Here is a 17,708-nt window from a genome sequence, read left to right on the forward strand (position 1 = left end):
AGGCTTTGCTGAAGTCCAGATAGACCAGATCCACAGCCTTTCCCTCATCCACCAGATGGGTCACCTGATTGTAAAAGGAGATCAGGTTGGTCAAACAGGATCTGCCCCTCCTAAACCCATGTTGGCTGGGTCTGATCCCTTGTCCATCCTGTAGCTGCCGTGTGATTTCACACAGGATAATCTGCTCCATAACTCTGCCAGGCACCGAGGTCAGGCTGACAGGTCTGTAGTTACCCGGGTCAGCCTTGCAGCCTTTTTTATGGATTGGGGTGATATTTGCCAACTTCTAGTCATATGGGACCTCCCCAGTGAGCCAGGATTGTTGGAAGATGATGGAAAGCGGCTTGGCAAGCTCTTCTGCCAGCTCCTTCATTACCCTAGGATGGATCCCATCTGGTCCCATAGACTTGTGAGGATCCAGATGACTCAGTAAGTCACTAACTATTTCCTCCTGGAATACAAGGGGACTATTTGGTTTCCTATCTCTGTCTACCAGCTCCAGAGGCCAGTTGCCTTGAGGGCCACCTGTCCTACTGGTAAAAACTGAGGCAAAGTAGGTGTTAAGTACCTCAGCCTTCTCCTCATCTCTATTAACTATGTTTCCCTCCAAGTCCCTCAAAGAATGGAGGTTTTCTTTGCCCCTCCTTTTGTTATTAATGTATTTATAGGACTTTTTGTTATCCCTAACAGAAGCGGCTAATTTAACTTCAAATTGCGCTTTTGTATCCCTGATTTTCTTTCTGCATGATCTAGTCGTCTTCCTGAATTCTTCGTAAGTAGCCAGCTCTTTCTTCCACAGTCGGTAAACTCTCTTTTTATCCCTGATTTCCTTCAGAATCTCCCTGTTTAACCAAGCTGGTTGTCTTCCCCGCCGGCTTGCCTTCAGCACACCGGTACGGCCTGTTCCTGTGCACTCAAAACTTCCTGCTTGAAGCACATCCATCCTTCCTGAACCCCCTTGTTTTCAAGGGTTATTTCCCAGGGTATGCTCCGGACTAGACTTCTGAATAGGTCAAAATCTGCCCTCCAGAAGTCCAGCATAGAGGTTTTATTGTTGTTCTCCTTGAATCTCTGAGTGTTGAAAATTCTATTATTTCATGGTCACTATTTCCCAGGTGGCCTTCAACCACTACATCTCCCATCAGCCCTTCTCTGTTTGTAAACAACAGGTCTAGCGGGGCCTTACCCCTGGTAGGTTCATTTACCAGTTGATGAAGGAAATTGTCCTCTATACGATCCAGGAAATTCCTAGATTGCCTCTTCTCTGCAGTATTGAGCTCCCAGCAGATATCCGGCAGGTTAAAGTCACCCCACGAGGACAAGGGCTGATGATTTCGAGACATCCGTCAGCTGCTTGAAGAATATTTCATCCCCTTCGTCATCCTGGTAGGGCGGTCTGTAACAGACACCTATGATGATGTCGGCCTTGTTGGTCTTCCCCCTGATTCTGGTCCACAAGCACTCAACCTTATCGTTGTTGATCTCAAGTTCAACAGAGTGAAGAGACTCTCTAACATATAAAGCCACCCCTCCACCTCTCCTACCCTGCCTGTCCTTTCTGAAGAGCTTGTAGCCATCTATGGCAACACTCCAGTCATGCGAGTCATCCCACCACGTTTCTGTGATGGCGACTAGAAAAGATTAGTCCTGACAGTCTGTGATCGATATGACAAATCTATTTTAAGAGTTTGTGCTTACTTTTGTTCTGGTGTAGTATGCTTTTACTTCATACAAGTTAACAAAACTATCTGGTTTGAAAACAATTCCTGTACAAATAGGACCTGAAGTTTATGGCAAATGGCATTCAAAAAAGAGTTTGTTAATACATATATGTCTGTGTGTGCACAATGCAAGCTTTATTTTTGATGTGTCAGTCAAGAACGTCTACTACATGCTTAGCTGAAAATAAATACCTTTCCATAAACAATTTTTAGAATTTTTTTTACATGAAATATAGGAATAAAAATGTAAATGCAATATAAGATTATCCAAAAAAATAAAAAAAACCAAATTATTTTTGGTAAATAGATTTTATGTTAATAAGAATAACACTGCTTGTTCTGATATTTAATTTTCTCTTATATATTTTTCAAAAAGAAAGCCCTATCTCTTGTTAAAAAAAAAAAAGAAAAAAAACAAGATTGAAAATTAAAAATGTTATCCTAGGAAAAAACAAAAAAGATAATCTCCATAGACAAAACCAAAACAGTGAAGTGATGCTTTTAATTATGCCTAGTTTTCTGGGAACCATCTCCTGAGAATGAAATAGATTACTTGGACATATAAACTGGCCACGATGTTCCCATCTGATGGGCTTCCTTATGGAGAAAACTGTGACAAAACATAACGCAGGTTATGATTGAAAATTTACAAAGTGATATAATGTTTAAAGAAAACCGTATTCCTCCAGTGGGCATTAAATCCTGTAATTTCTGCCCTCTGGTCTTCAAATGCATGTGAAAGAGTGCTCAAGTTGGACACAGAATCACAGAATCAAAGAATTTGCTGAGTTGGAAGGGACCCACAAGAAACATTGAGTTCAACTCCTGGCCCTGCCAAAGACCATCCCCAAGAGTCTCACCTGAGAATACCATCCAAATGTTCTTGAACTCTGTCAGGCTTGGTGCTGCGACCACTTCCTTGGGGAGCCAGTTCCAATGCTCAACCACCCTCTGGGTGAAGAATCTTTTTCTAATACCCAACCTAAACCTCCCCTGACACGATTTCAGGCCATTCCCTTGTGTTCTGTCACTGGTCACCACAGAGAAGAGATCAATACCTGTCCCTCCTCTTCCCCTCACAGAGAAGTCGTAGGCTGCAATAAGGTCTCCCCTCAGTCTCCTCTCCCCCAGGCTGAACAGACCAAGTACCCTCAGCCACTCCTCATACGGCTCCCCCTCGAGGCCCTTCACCATCTTTGTTGCCCAAGTGAGAATATAGCTAGATGCTCCAAATCTGTAAAAAGCTGACTACAGTAGAAGATGTAGAATCATATAATCATCAAATAGTTTGGATTGGAATGGTCTTTAAAGGTCTTCTAGTCTAGGCCCCTTGCAATGATCAACTAGATAAAGTTGTTCAGAGCCCCATCCAACCTGATCTTGAATGTTTCCAGGAATGGGGCATCTTCCACCTCTCTGGGCAACCTGTGCCAGTGTTTCACCACCCTCATTCTAAAAATTTCTTACTTATATTTAGTCTAAATCTGCCTTCTTTTAGTTTAAAAACATTGTCCTATCACAAGAGGTCTTGCTAAAAAGTTTGTATGCATCTTTCTTATAGGCCCCCTTTAAGTACTAGAAAGGTGCTATAAAAAGTCTTTTCTCCAGGCTGAACAGCCCCAACTTTCTTAGCCTTTCCTCATAGCTGAAATGCTGCAGCCCTCTGATTATCTTCATGACCTTCCTCTTCAATGGTACCAACAGGTCCATTTCCTTCTTGTACTAGGGACCCCAGAGCTGGACTCAGTACTCCAGGTGGGGTCTCAGGAGCACAGAGAAGAGGGGCAGAATCACCGCCCCAGACCTACTGGCCATGCGGCTTTTGATGCAGTCCAGGCTGCAGTTGGCTTTCTGGGCTGTGAGCGCACATTCCTGGCTCACATCCAGCTTTCCACCCAACAGTCTCACCCCCAAAATAGTTATCAGCAAGGCTGCTATCAATCCTCATCTACTGAACAGTCCATCCCTCTAATCTGTATGTCTCCAATTTAGAGAAAAGGCTGTTGTGGGGGACCACAGAATTCCAGAGAGATGACTTGGTGACGTATATGATACTTCACTCATTTCACAGCATAAAAAGCTTTCAAGGTGACCATAGGATTTCTTGGTGTTTCAAGAGGCCTCTATTACTGTTTCAACATTTAAGTACCTGCCAGTGGACATTGTGTTGTGGTGGCCTTTCCCTTGATTAGATTCTAATGCCCTCACCAAATGTTGGATTTAACCATCAGGCAGTTGTCTTTATCAGAACAAATAAGAAAGGAAAACAAGCAAGGAAACTTGAGTAAGATACAAGCCAGAAGAGGAAAATAAGGGAGACTGACATTTGGAAGGCATAAAAATTTAGGTCCCTTTTTTAAGAGTAAACTTTTACTACAAAATTTAGCATTCTAATTAATACTATAAACTATACTAATAACCTGAATAACTTACCATTATTAGGATAGTCTAGTTCACCACTATTGGACTTTGATATTGGTTTTGGTTAGCAGTAAATACTTACATGTACAAAATAAACACTCGGGTATTCCTGTCTTTTATAAGGAATTATAAGAAAAAAGTTTATATTTAATTTTTATTGTTGTCTAAATTAACCTTGTTTTAGAAAAAATGCTGTTATGGTTTAAGCATAAGTGCTACTCTGGTTTAAGCATTTGCTAACTGCTCTTTAGATATGTTCACTGCATTTCTTAAACAGAAGAATCTAATTACACTGAAGCACAAAATAAACTCACAAAGTAAGTTAAGTTCAAGAAGAAACAGAATTTTATTTTAAAATCAAATATATCTTATAACTGTTGATTTCATTTTCCTCAAATATTTCTTCAAACACAAAAAAAATAAAAACAAATTTCTTCAAATCATTAAGAAAGAGGGACCAAGAGGCATATGGAAATACATACTGAGAGTGATTAATATTTCATTTTGTATTCTTTTGCTGTTCAGGCACAATGATCATAACATTATTTTAATACAAGCCAGATCACACCTAAGAGAAAAATCTCCAAGATAGATTAGCTATTTACAGTAAATAAAACTATGCATTAATAATAAATAATTTGCAGCAGGTTACAATAGGACTGTACCCAACCAAAGAATGTTCTCCCTACAGCTCTCAAAGGGAATAATTAGTTCTAAGTCTGCTTTGCATCAGGATATTTCAGATTTATTTTAGCGTTAAATAAGAAAAAAATGTTCCTGAGTGAAATTTCTTCTCCAGTAATAATGGAGCAAGATGGATTTCCTGCACACTTGAGTACCTCTGAAATTATAAGTTTCTGTACAAAATATATTTCTTTCCTGCAGGAAACTACCAAAGACTCAGATATGTGCATGTACTTTTGAGAGTGAAAAATGTGAACCACATTCCTGAGATGCATGTAAGACTGATGGATAGTCTTACAATCTTTTAGTTAGCATAAATTTGGTTGACTAATTAGCAGGTGTTCAACTGTCAAAATATTCACACTTCCTAAGCATAAAAAAAATTTGCCTGGAAATTTGCGATCAAACAAACAGAAAGGAGAGGTGAAACCATGGGGAAAGAAGGGAGAACCTAAGGCTATCAGCAACAACTCAAGATTGGATAGCTCCAGAAACAAAATGATCATTCAAAATGATCAGTCTATGTTAACAGTACTATATGTTCAATGAAATTAAGATTAAGATTAAGAAAAAGGAGAAATCATGTGTTTAATTCCTCTTGCTTTGTGAAACATCTTGGATTTACTACAAGGAAAACAGGGTACATCATGATGCTTTTTCAGTAAAAACCTAAAATGGACTCTTAGGAACCACAGTGTCTAACTGGATCTCATGTTGCTGGAATGTCTTTAAGTCAAAACTTTTTTCCAGGCCCTGGCAAATGCAGGGGACACGGTAGCAGCAAGAGCATGATCAGGCCATTCTTTTCTTTCGAAGTGAAGCAGAAGGCTGCAAAATAATTCTCAAACATACCCTGACTGACAATGTGGTCCTTCCAGGACTGCAATATCCATCTCATAACCTATTTGAAGTTCCCCGTATTATTTGTTTTTCTTATTGAAAGAACTGGGCAGCAAAAAACCTGGATCCCATGTCTTTATCTGTCACAACCATGAAAGTCAGCCTATTCTATAGCACTGTCAATGTGTCTGACACAGGAGGAGATCAGTTGCCTCTCTTTGAGGCTTATTATGTCCAAAAAGTGGGAAATGTGGGAAGAAGACAGGCAAAGATCTCAGCAGATAAAAGAGGAATGGTGTTTTCAGAAGTTCTTTTACTGGTAGAGAGGAAGACTAAAACATATGGAGGCAGATGTGACTGGATATAATAACAAAGGTACCTAGAATAGAAACGCTTGGGTGTTAGTGGCAATGGGGGGGAGTGTTTTACAAAGATTTTTGGGCTCAGGATATTTATGAGAGCTATGATGAAAAACCAGACAAAATATTATGAAGCAGACGAAGATAGCTGACAATCTGCTGTACAAATAGCAATAGGATTTCCTACCCTACTGAGAAATTTCAAATAAATGAACTTTCCAAGCTTTAGGAAAGCTTTACATTTTTTCTGAAGCTGAAGGAGAATGTAAGCTGTTTGCAAAGAAAAACCTAAAAAGTCAATTGGGGATTTTAAAGGATATGGAGGAGTTATTACCCCACTTGATCTGTGAATAGCTGTAGCTTAAAATTAGCTGTAATGCTGCAAAATTCTGTAAAAATAACCATTGCCACTGAACAACACAAGGTAATCATGAGGAAAAAAACCATATAAAATAAAACATTGATGGTTTCCTCCCATGTGGGACAGACACAAAGAATGCAGTAGACATGAGCCAGTATACTGAGGACTGGCACAATAATCTAGTGAAATAAAAGACATCTGAAAGAATTTCTACAGTATCTAAGGCTTTCAGAATATCTGTTAATCAGGGAGGGGTTTTTTTGAAGAAAACTTTTTTACACAATAAAGATTTTTCTAGATATGTTAGTTTAGTAACAGTTACCTAGAATTGCATAAAGCCTCCAAAAGTATCCTTGAACCAACCACTACTTCACAAATCTCCTCCATTCAAACACAACCTGCACGGGAAAAATTCATGTAGCAATATTTTTACATCTATTTATATCCAAATCTTAGGTGGTATTGAAGAAGTTTTCCTGTGCAGATAAGACCAAATCAATACTCTCAGTAAATATATTTTAACAATGAAATTTTTCTCTTACTTGTTTCATAGAATGAATGAAAGTCTTGTAACTGGAAATTACAGTAGACCAGGACACAGTGTTGATAATTATCTGACTAATGCAAAGATGCAGGGCTCGATCCTTATTCTTAAAAAGGATGGAAAATTTTTTATGTGTCCAGAATCTTACCTTTGAGAAACACTGCATCTTAATCTTCAATAATGCACAGTTGTAAAAATCAAATGCAGCACTTCATTTAATTCATATCCTAAAGAGATCAAATAAAAATAAAATTAAAATTGTGCTTAAAAGTGTTCTTGATAAATAGTTAATATCAGGAGTAGAGGGAAGTTTCTTTTTCTACTAGAAATTTAAAGTCCTTATTAATTAAAACTCTAATTAGAAAAATAGTTCTGAGTATTCAAAATTTGTAAATATCATGATAATGGAAAAATTCCACTGAGAGAAAATATTTTTATGTCAACAAGAAATGAATCTTTGAGATTTTGTGTCATTTTTAAATTGATCCAAATATACCATTTTAACAAAAATACAGATAGTATTGATACCTATAAAAAACCCCTAAATGATACTAGAATAATTCAACTGTTTGACTGTAGAGGTTGTAAGGATTCCAAGAGCAAATGAAACAATTCCCTCTGCACTCAAGTGAAATGAACTATGCCTTGCATTAATGGGGGCTTGTTTTTTGCAATTGCTTGCCAAACACCTGCTGGTTGAGCAAGATTGCTGACTGTTTAAATTGATTAAACACCCATGTGGGGAGACTGCGCTGTTTCTTTAACTCACTGAAATGCAACACCTCACTTGGTGAGTGACAAAATGTTTTTGAAAGAGATGTGTTTAAGAAGCAGTTATGTGGTGGCCTCAGAAAAAAATTATACTTGGGAACATTTTCCATTTAAATGTCACTTTCTTTTTGCTTTTTCCTTTCTCTACTAAAGTGAAACTAAATTTGTAGAATTTTCTATACTGTTTATAGCAAAAATAGCATATTAACATTTTCTACTGTAATATACAATAATGTTTTACAGTTTTGTCATTTTATTTTCTGTGCAATTATATGTGCCATCAGAATATTGAAATTTGTTGACAGGCAAAAGAATTTTTGTAATTACATTATTGCCTTAATCTATCAGTTATACATAAAAGAAAACTGCAGGAAAACTCTCAGTAACACTAATTCATAGAAGCCATCAACTAGTTTACAAGTTTAGAAAAAAAGGTGTTGATATATATTCAACAAATTATGAAACAAAACAGTCATAGATCCATGTGGAAATATAAATAAAAACAACTAAAAGTTTTATTGATCTGAATTACTAATGAATAATAGATGACAAAGTTCATGGTGCCTTAGCGGGAGGCATGTCAAAGTACATTTTTATTATTTGCATTGGATACATAAGTAACATTTATTAATATTAGATTCAATGTTGAATTTTAAGAGTCTGATTTGCAAAGATAGATACACTTGCCATAATAAAGCTGCAGGGCAAGTATTCCACACCACATAGACTTCAGTCCTGGTTTATCAATTATACAACTTGTGAACCTGACGTATTATTTTTCCCTTCCTTCCCATGCAATTAAGGTTCCTTTTTCTTGAAAGAGAAGTAGATTCAAGTCCTTTCTATGACAAAAAGTACAATGGTAGGAGGGGGGCTGGTTCACATTTCAGTTTCATTCTGACGGGAAGTTAATGAATGACAAAAGCTGAAAAATGCTCAGAAATACCACAATTAAGATATAAACACTGCATCTTTAAATGTCTCAGTAAGGCACATATGACTTATTTTTTTCCAAAGAAACTATTAGTCTATTTTAGAGGAAGTTTCTGAAATTTCTTTACAAAACATTAAAAATAAAAGCCTTTACATTTGTTCTGATCTTGCTAATAGCTTATAGAAGCAACAGAGAAAAAATGCTCCATTTGAGTAGTCAGCTCCATGGGCTCTTAGTGCCAGTGCTTCCATGCCTTATTCTATAAATATAATTTTTATGGTAATTGATATAAAGAAAATGTCAAGGGAAGAAATTTTCCTTGGTGAAATATTTCCTCTTCCATGTTTGTATCCTGAGACAACCCTTGAAGTGTATTACTAATGAAAACAGAGAAATACCCTAAGTATTATACTTTTTGAAAGCTGGCTCTTCCTTTCACAACAAAATGTTAAATCCAGGTAATTGTTCTCTAGCAGTCTTTTCAATTTTTGGTATAGTCAAAGAGTTCAGAAAGTGCTTTACTATTATGAGTACTTCAGAAACATAAAGGTCTGTGAGGTCTGAGGAGACCATATATTAAATAGACAAAAAGATCCATGTGCTGTCAGAGCTCTCCTAAAGTGCTCTTTGGTAGAATTTCTTGTGCTAGTATTCATTTTATCAAAACTGCAATGTATTCTCTATCTAATAAGCCAGAAATAAAACACATTTCTTACTTTCTAATCGAGAGCAGCCCGCCCAAGAAAGACTTGGGGGTGCTGGTGGATGAGAGGTTGGACATGAACCAGCAATGTGCAGTCACAGCCCAGAAAGTCAATTGTGTCCTAGGGTGCATGAAAAGCAGTGTGACCAGCAGGTTGAGAGAGGTGATTCTGCCTCTCTACTCTGCTTTCCTGAGACCCTACCCAGAGCACTGTGTCTGGCCTTGGGGTCCCCAGCACAGGAAGGGCAACAACCTGTTGGAGTGAGTCCAGAGGAGGGCCACCAAGAAGATTAGAGGGATGGAGCACTTCTCCTATGAAGAAAGACTAAGAGAGTTGGGATTGTTCTGCCCAGAGAAGGGGAGGCTTTGGGGTTACCTAATTATGGCCTTCCAGTACCTGAAGGAAGCAGACAAGAAAGATGAGGAGAGACTTTTTACAAGGGCATATATTGACAGGACAAGAAGGAATGGATTTGAACTGAAAGAGAATAGGTTTAGATTAGATATTGTGAAAAAATTTTACTGTGCGGGTGGTGAGGCACTGGAACATGTTGCACAGAGAAGCTGTGGATGTCCCATCCTGAAGTGTTCAATGCCAGGCTGAGCAACCTAGTCTAGTAGGTTTCCCTGCCCAGCTCATGACAGTGGCATTGGAACTAGAAGATTTTTGAGGTTCCCTTCCAACTCAAACCGTTCTATGATTCTACTATATTACGCCCTGGGTTACCACATACAGTCAAAGCTGATGTCCAGGCCAAAACCAGTAAAGTTCAATGGCACTATTCTATTTATCTAGGTACAGTGGACTACGTAATACAGAATTAATCCTCATTCTTAAATGTTCTTAAATATTTTTTTGATTTTTTTTTTTCCTCTCTAAAGCCACTCCTTCTGTCAGGAAGTTGTTGAGTGGTCTGCATTTTAGAGAGCATTATACACATCTCTGAAAGAGCTTTAGGGGATTCTGTGGAAGGTTTACTTGACAAATTACTACTTGGCAGAAGGTCATTGGCAGCAAACTGCAGACTGATAGATATATAGATACAGCAAGGCATTGAAATATTAAAGGAATGTATGCCACCCATGATTTGAAGGCTGGCATTTAGAACAAAGTTCATGAATGCCTTTTCCTTTCCATGTGTAATTTCAACCTGTGACTGAGTTCAGTGTTTATTAAAGCTATCACTCAGTTAAATGGGAGATAACAAAGACAGCAAGAATAAAGAGGGGGGAAAAGTAAACCTGAGGATCTTCAGAGAATTAAAGCAATTTAGCAAAACTGCTGATTTCTAAATTCCTAAAAGTTAAGGCTAACTTTTTGATAACATTATTTTAAACACATGAGAAAAAAAATCTCTTCTGTGCATAAGCTGCTTGAAACTCAAGAAAATTAGAGAAAAAGAGGTGTAAGAAATTTAAAGGTCCAGAACTATTTGCTTTCTCAGTGAAATGTAAATATTTAAAATAGCATTTCTCACCATGTACAATTTTCATCATGAATAGGTAAGTTCACGGCCATGAAAAACAGAGATATGCATATCTACCTATCTAGCTAGCTATCTCTATATGCACACAATGCACCTATGCAAACGTACTGAGACATTCAGGTTTGCTACTTCCCAGTTCAGACTGGGTCAGAATGGATGGCAGCATCTCATTGTGCATTTTCAGAAGCTGATAGAGACATGGTCAGATTTGGTAAAAGAAATTGTTATTAGAACCAACGTTGCTAATAAAGCTTTTTTATGTTTAATAAGCAGAACAAAAATGGTCATACTGCAAAAAAAGAAGGAGGAAAAGGAAAAGAGAAAACCTAGGATTATCACACTTCTGTGCAGTCTGTCCACACGTGAAAATGCCACCACTTTTAAAGGTCCATGAATTTTCAGGGAATGGATGTTGATGAACACTTTTGGTGTAGCAAAAATAACTAGTAAAAGTTTTCTATATGGATTAATCACCCTGACCTGTGTTTTAAAACTGGAATTGAACAAAAATACCATCAGGTACAAATTTATACAGAGAATGAAGATGAATTAAAACTGCTAGTATATTACATACTGCCATGTGACGTTGCATGATCACAAATACATATTTTCACACCCACTCTTTCATTCATATACTGGCCTCTAACTAAACAGAAAGGAGGCAGTGAGTTGGAGAGGGTATTGGTACTAAGAAAACAGTGAAAACTGTCTCAATACTGTGTAAGTAGTAAATGCTTTTTTTTCGGACTGAAACAGGTGATAAATTCTCAACAATCTCTGGCAAAATTTACAGACTTTTTAGCACTGATGTGCAAGCTATCTTAAATCTGGAAACTATATAAATTACCTATGTATTCTGCTGAATAAACAAGATTCTGCTGAATATAGCAAGAACCTTGGGAATACCATAATATTGTATTTTCTCAATAATACCCATATTTCATTTTCTTATTGGTGGCACTGAAATAATTAAAATTTACTACCTAAGCATTCATATCAAGCATATCTATGGCGACAAGATCAGTTATGATAGGTAGATAGTTTAGTTTCCAAGAGGTAAAGAGAGAAATGTCATATAGAAATTGTCCCAAGTCACAAAACACACCCATCATGGAATACAAAGATAGAAGTTGATTGAATAAAGCAAAGCTAGTATGAGTCCAAACTAAAAATAATACCTGGGTATTTGAGGAGGAAGAGGAGGGAGAGGATATGGATATAATTATTTCCTCCTATTTGTCTCTCACTGTGGCTGATTGGAGATTATTAACTTGGAGTCTTCTCCCTGGGATACTGCCCCTTTTAGGTTTGAATTTGAGATTGAAGTTGAGTTTGCAGCGCACAAGCCGATGGTCCGTTTGGCATTCTGCGCTGGGCATCACGCGGGTATGGTGGACATCACAGACATCTCTCCGTCACACCAAGACATAATCAGTGAGGTGCCAATGCTTAGATCTGGGGTGCATCCAGGTTGTCTTCAGATCATCTTTCTGCTGAAAGATAGTATTAGTGATGGTGAGGTGTTGCTCTGCACAGAAGTCTAGCAGAAGTCGACCATTATCATTGCAGTTTCCAACACCATGCTTGCCTAAAATTCCTTTCCAGGCTTCAAAATTCTTACCTACTCTGGCGTTGAAATCACCAAAGATAATGATCTCATCCTCTTCAGGCACCTTTTGGGTAAGGCGGTGTAGGTCAGTGTAAAATTTATCTTTTTCGGCAGGGTCAACTTGGAGAGTTGGGGCATATATACTAAGGAGGACAATGTGTTGCTTGTTGTGGAGTGGAAGGCGTAGGGAGATAACGCGGTCAGAGTGACCTGTCGGCAGATTTTCGAGATTTGGAACAATAGAGTTTTTGATCATGAAGCCAACTCCTGGGATAACCTTTTTGGTTCTGGGCTTACCTGACCAAAAGAGTGTGTAACCGGCACCATGTTCTCTAAGGCTGCCTTCCTCGTGAAGGTGAACTTCACTGAGAGCGGCAATGTCCATGTTGAGACGAGCCAGTTCATGGGTGATTAGGGCAGAACAATGCTCAGGACGTCCGCTATCCGCAGAATCGAGCATGGTTCTGATGTTCCAACATGCTAGAGTTAATTTAGGTACACCTTTGGAGGTAGGTGCATGCCTTTGTCTCTTGATCTTTGTGCGACTGCATTGGAAGAAGATGCCCGTTGGCCTGCGGTTAACCAACCGGGTGAAGGTGGAGATGAGCTTTGTTTAGGCCACCTTTTCTAGGCCCCTCTCCGAGTGGAGCAAGCAGTGCTGTCCTTGAAAAGGCTGCTTGGTCGTTCAGGGTGCTGCCCCAAGAGACTGTCATCTCCGGTCAGTCTCAAATGACCAATATCCTGAATCACCTGCATGTAGGGTTGGGTCTGTGGCTTCCAGTGCACCTTTCACCTGCCGTTTCAACCCTTGCCCGTCGCTACAGGGCTTTTTGCATGAGGGTAAAGCCTTCAAGCCTGCACAATGGATTTTTTAGGTGAGATGCAGTATGCGCGGAACTGAACCCACCCTTTAATCCTGAGGTTCATCTGCCGGGGCTGAGCAAGCTTGGACTGTGGTAGTGAGGTCCTCAGGATGTAGGTTTAATTAGAGTGACCTTCTCTTAGATGGATGGCCTTACAGGGCTAAGCGAGCTCCATCTGCCCGGGTTTGGGATTAGAGTTGTCCTTCTCCTAGGATGACTGCCAGAAGGCTAATGAGCTCATCCTGCCCAAGGATGTATTGTATCTGACCCTACGGTTTTGACCTGTCTGGCATGGGCAACCCTACCTTAGGCATGTACTATCGCCAGCATAGCTCGCAACCGCATTGGATTACGCAGGCTACATTTCTCCTATTAAAACGATTAGGGCAAGTCTTACACTTCCTACTTTTCTGCCACCTGTCTATATTCAATCCCAGGGAAACACCCAGATCAACCCTTTGTCCTGACCACCCTTTCAGGATGTAACGAATATATCCAGAACATACCGAACCTGGGCAGTAGCTGCAGGTGAGCCAAAAACAAACAAACGAACAAAACCGTTCTGGCCCCCGTACCCACCTAGGGCTCGAGTACCTCTCCAGGCCCCAGCCCGGCTGAGACCCCCCAACCCCCCGAGGAAACCATTATCCACCCTGACCTTATCCTCCCCCCACTGTGTTACCTCGTATCGTCCCACGCACTGCTTACCTGCCCACCCTCCAGTCCGAGGGCCCACACGGTACTCTTCCCCTCCTCCGCCCTTCCCCCCAAACCAGACCAGCAAACCTCTGTGTGCTCCAAGACTTCCACTCTCCTTTCTCATGAGGGCACAAAGCCACACCGGCGAAGTACCCTCTCTCCTTTCCCCTGCTGGGGGGGAAGGGAGGGGGGCAGCAGCAGCCCCGTGCGGGCCCAGGGGCAGCCCTGGGGTGCGCAGGCCCCATGGGGAGGCCTGACCCCTCTGCAACTCACGCGGGCTTCCAGCGGGGGGGCCCGACCAATAAGGATTTAAAGATGGAGTTAAAGAACCAATTTTCAATTAAATGTACAGTAACTGCTCACAAAAAAGATTGTGCAACCTGTAGATTTCAAGGTGTTTCTGAAATTCACAAATATTTGTCTTCATCTCTTCAGTTATAAAGCCTTAAAAATAGGATACTACCCAGAGATAGACATGGATTTTACTACTGGAAATAGGGCAATACTAGAGTAAATGGTAACATCCTTCATTATGGTGATTCCAAAGACTGCTGCATACTGTTTTGACATTGTTGTAATGAAGTTTAATATAGAATTCTTTTCAAGTTAGCCTTGAATAGCCACTTCCTAAAATCTAAAATGATCAGGGCATTTTGAATGTGCTACACATATAACTGGTGTATATAACTGATCAGTGTTAAATAACTAAGAAAAATTTCTTACCATATCAAAATTCTTGTTAATACCTTGGTGAACATATTATAAACATTGCAGGCAATAAATACATTTCTCTCTTCTCTCTTCTTATTTCAAAAAGAAATAAGCAAAAAAAGAGGGATTTCTGATCTTCTGCTGAGCAAGTTATTCTGAAACTCCCAAAGAATCATGGATTGCATCTGTACTACCCTCAGAGTTTATTCTATTTCAGAAAAAGTGAAGTAAGGATGTAGTTACTATTGTTATTTCACTGAAACTATTTGTTACAATCACAGACTATTTCCAGCTTTTGTCAAACAGATCTAACAGCAATGCAATATAATTGCATAAGAAACCAGCTTCTGTACATCAATTTCTTATTTATACACTATTTTAGTTATATAGTGTCTGTGAAAGAAACATTTCCCCCTCTGAGTCTCATTCACCTTTTGATGTGATTGTAATCAACGTGCCACATCAAATCACTGGAGTTACTTGAATCTAGTGCAGCTACAAAGTCAGATAAATTTAAAAGTCCATTTTCCGTCCTGGCTGCTATTGCAAGATGTAAAGCAAAATGGGGGCAGGGGGAAATTTTGAGTGACATGAAGAAAACTGTCTCTAGACTGCTGCAAATTACACTTCTTTTATAGTGCACTCATGGCCCTTTCTGAAGAAAAGTGTAAATCAGCTGATTTTTTGCAACTGACCTTGTTAACAATGGGGTTCTTTTTCTTGTTTCTAAGCCTGTCTTTAAAAATACTAAAACCTGAAAGTCTTTTAGGTATTGAAGACATCTCATATTTACAGGCCTTTTTTTTTAGCTCTGGTGTGACACATAAAATCAAGATTTCATCTTTGTAAATGTCACAGGTTTCATTTCTGTCATTGAACAAGCCATTCTTTTTACACAGGTAGGTACTTCAGCTACCTATAAATAAATGGAGAAAATAATTTTACATTTATACTCTTTTTTTTCCTTACAGATGTATTTATTATTTAATATGTGAGATCTCTATATTCATCAGTGATAAACCCTCCAAGCAATATAAATCATTTGGGGTTTTTTCCCAAATATGTCCTTTTTCCAAGCTGACTTCCACTCACTAGATTGATATGACTAAGAGATGCAGTTGCATGATTGGGAACATTGACCTCTTGTCTGTGAACGTTCTGTGGTATACTTGTGGAAATGGAATTGTTTTGTTTGAGAGTGACTATTTTAGGTTACATTTTGAGCAGAGATTTATAACGACATTTCTGTAATTCATTTTCTTCCAAAGTTTGATGACCAGTACCAACATTCATTAAAAGGAGAAAAAAAATTAAATGCATCTTCTTATGTTTTTTCTTGTCATTCAACAATTTGTTCAGTTTGAGTTCTACAAGTTTCATCTACCATCCAGCCATCATGGCAATGCATCACATACCTCTACAGTTAATTAATGAACCCATGCTCTTTTTTTATTGTATGTAGAGCTATCACTGCTACCTCCCTGCTAGACCAGAGCTGGGAAATTGTTTCTGTCACAAAGAAGCAAGGCATGTCCAAAAGTTTTAATTTTTCTAAGTACTTGTTGACTGGCAGTTCTCTGCCATGTCCCAAAGTATTGAATTCTATACTCTAATTATTTTTCATATTATCACTCCAACTCCAATAGGAACAACACATATTGGATTTTTTTTTAACCTCCTCCCAGGACTAGTAATTAATTGCCTTCTTTCTTAAGAGGAAAGAACCTTGACTGTGACCCTAAAAACTGTGGTCTGACTTTCCGAAATAAGTCCAAAAACACACTAAGTTGAGACAGCAGGTTTCTCTTGAGCAACAGCAGCAGCATGGGAGTTCTGACAGTTCTGAAGAACTGGTTCCTTTCTAGGTTGCCATGGTAAGGCTTCTAATTTATAAGCCATTAATGTTATGCTTTTGTTCCTCAAAGTCAAAATTAATTGTTTAGCAAATGTCTTCCACAGGAGGTGCGTTAGTGAAATGAAGCAGTGTACAGATCCTACAAAATAAATTAACAATCTATCCCTTCAGAATCTCTTCTTTTGAAATTCTTACTTTTAAATTTCCTCATTAAAATTCCTCATTAAAATTCTGCAGGACTTGTTAGTTGCCCATACATTATTTTAGCTAAAATACTTGTTTTTAAAGCCTTCTCAATGGCATCTCAGTTCTCAATGTAATGCATACATCCTGCAGCCTCTCTTGGCAAGAACTTTATAATTAATATCTATTAGCCATAGAAACTCTTCTGGTGATGAACAGATCCCTTACTGAAGCTGCAAATTTCAAAGCAACACGTTCGCATCATAAAATATATTTACTATGCAAAATTAGCTTTTGCATCTCATTTTTCCTAGTTCTATTCTTTATATATCTTCTTTGCTTTTCTTCAATTTCTGCCTGTAGTAATTATTTTACTCTCATTCACTAAGGCTTCTCTACTGCTTTCAGAACAATGCCATACTAATAAACTTCAAACATACATCACCTTTGTTTCAAAAACTGAAAATAAAGAACTGCATACCATTCTTCTTAGCATTTATTTTTCTTGCATTAAATGAAAATTAGTCTTTTTTTAAACAGTGTTATTAATAAATATCACAAAGGCAAACCCATCATAAAGGCTGTATTAAAGTGGGCCAAAAAACAACCACAGGGAGAAGCCCACCAATTAGTACCACTATACCATAGGAATACATTCTTTTGTATTTTGGAGGTAGTAAGAATTATAAATTATTCTAAAAGCAGAATTCAATGCACTTTGTTTTCAGCTCCTGAAGCCAAAGTGTCTTCACACTTTGATTTATATCAGAGTGCTAAATCATATATGCACCACTGCAACTTCATTTCAAATGATGCAGAAAAGATTGTTCCCCAGGTATTAATCCCCCAGAAACTGAATATTTAGCTTTTCAGGAGCACTTAGTTGTTTAAAACACAAGCATGGCATAGGAATAAGTAACTGGTGAGTTATGGTGCTAAAGGCTAAACAGTACTCTGTAATAT

Source organism: Lepidothrix coronata, unplaced genomic scaffold (assembly GCF_001604755.1).
Source record: "Lepidothrix coronata isolate B3197 unplaced genomic scaffold, Lepidothrix_coronata-1.0 Scaffold75, whole genome shotgun sequence".
Classification (NCBI taxonomy): domain Eukaryota; kingdom Metazoa; phylum Chordata; class Aves; order Passeriformes; family Pipridae; genus Lepidothrix; species Lepidothrix coronata.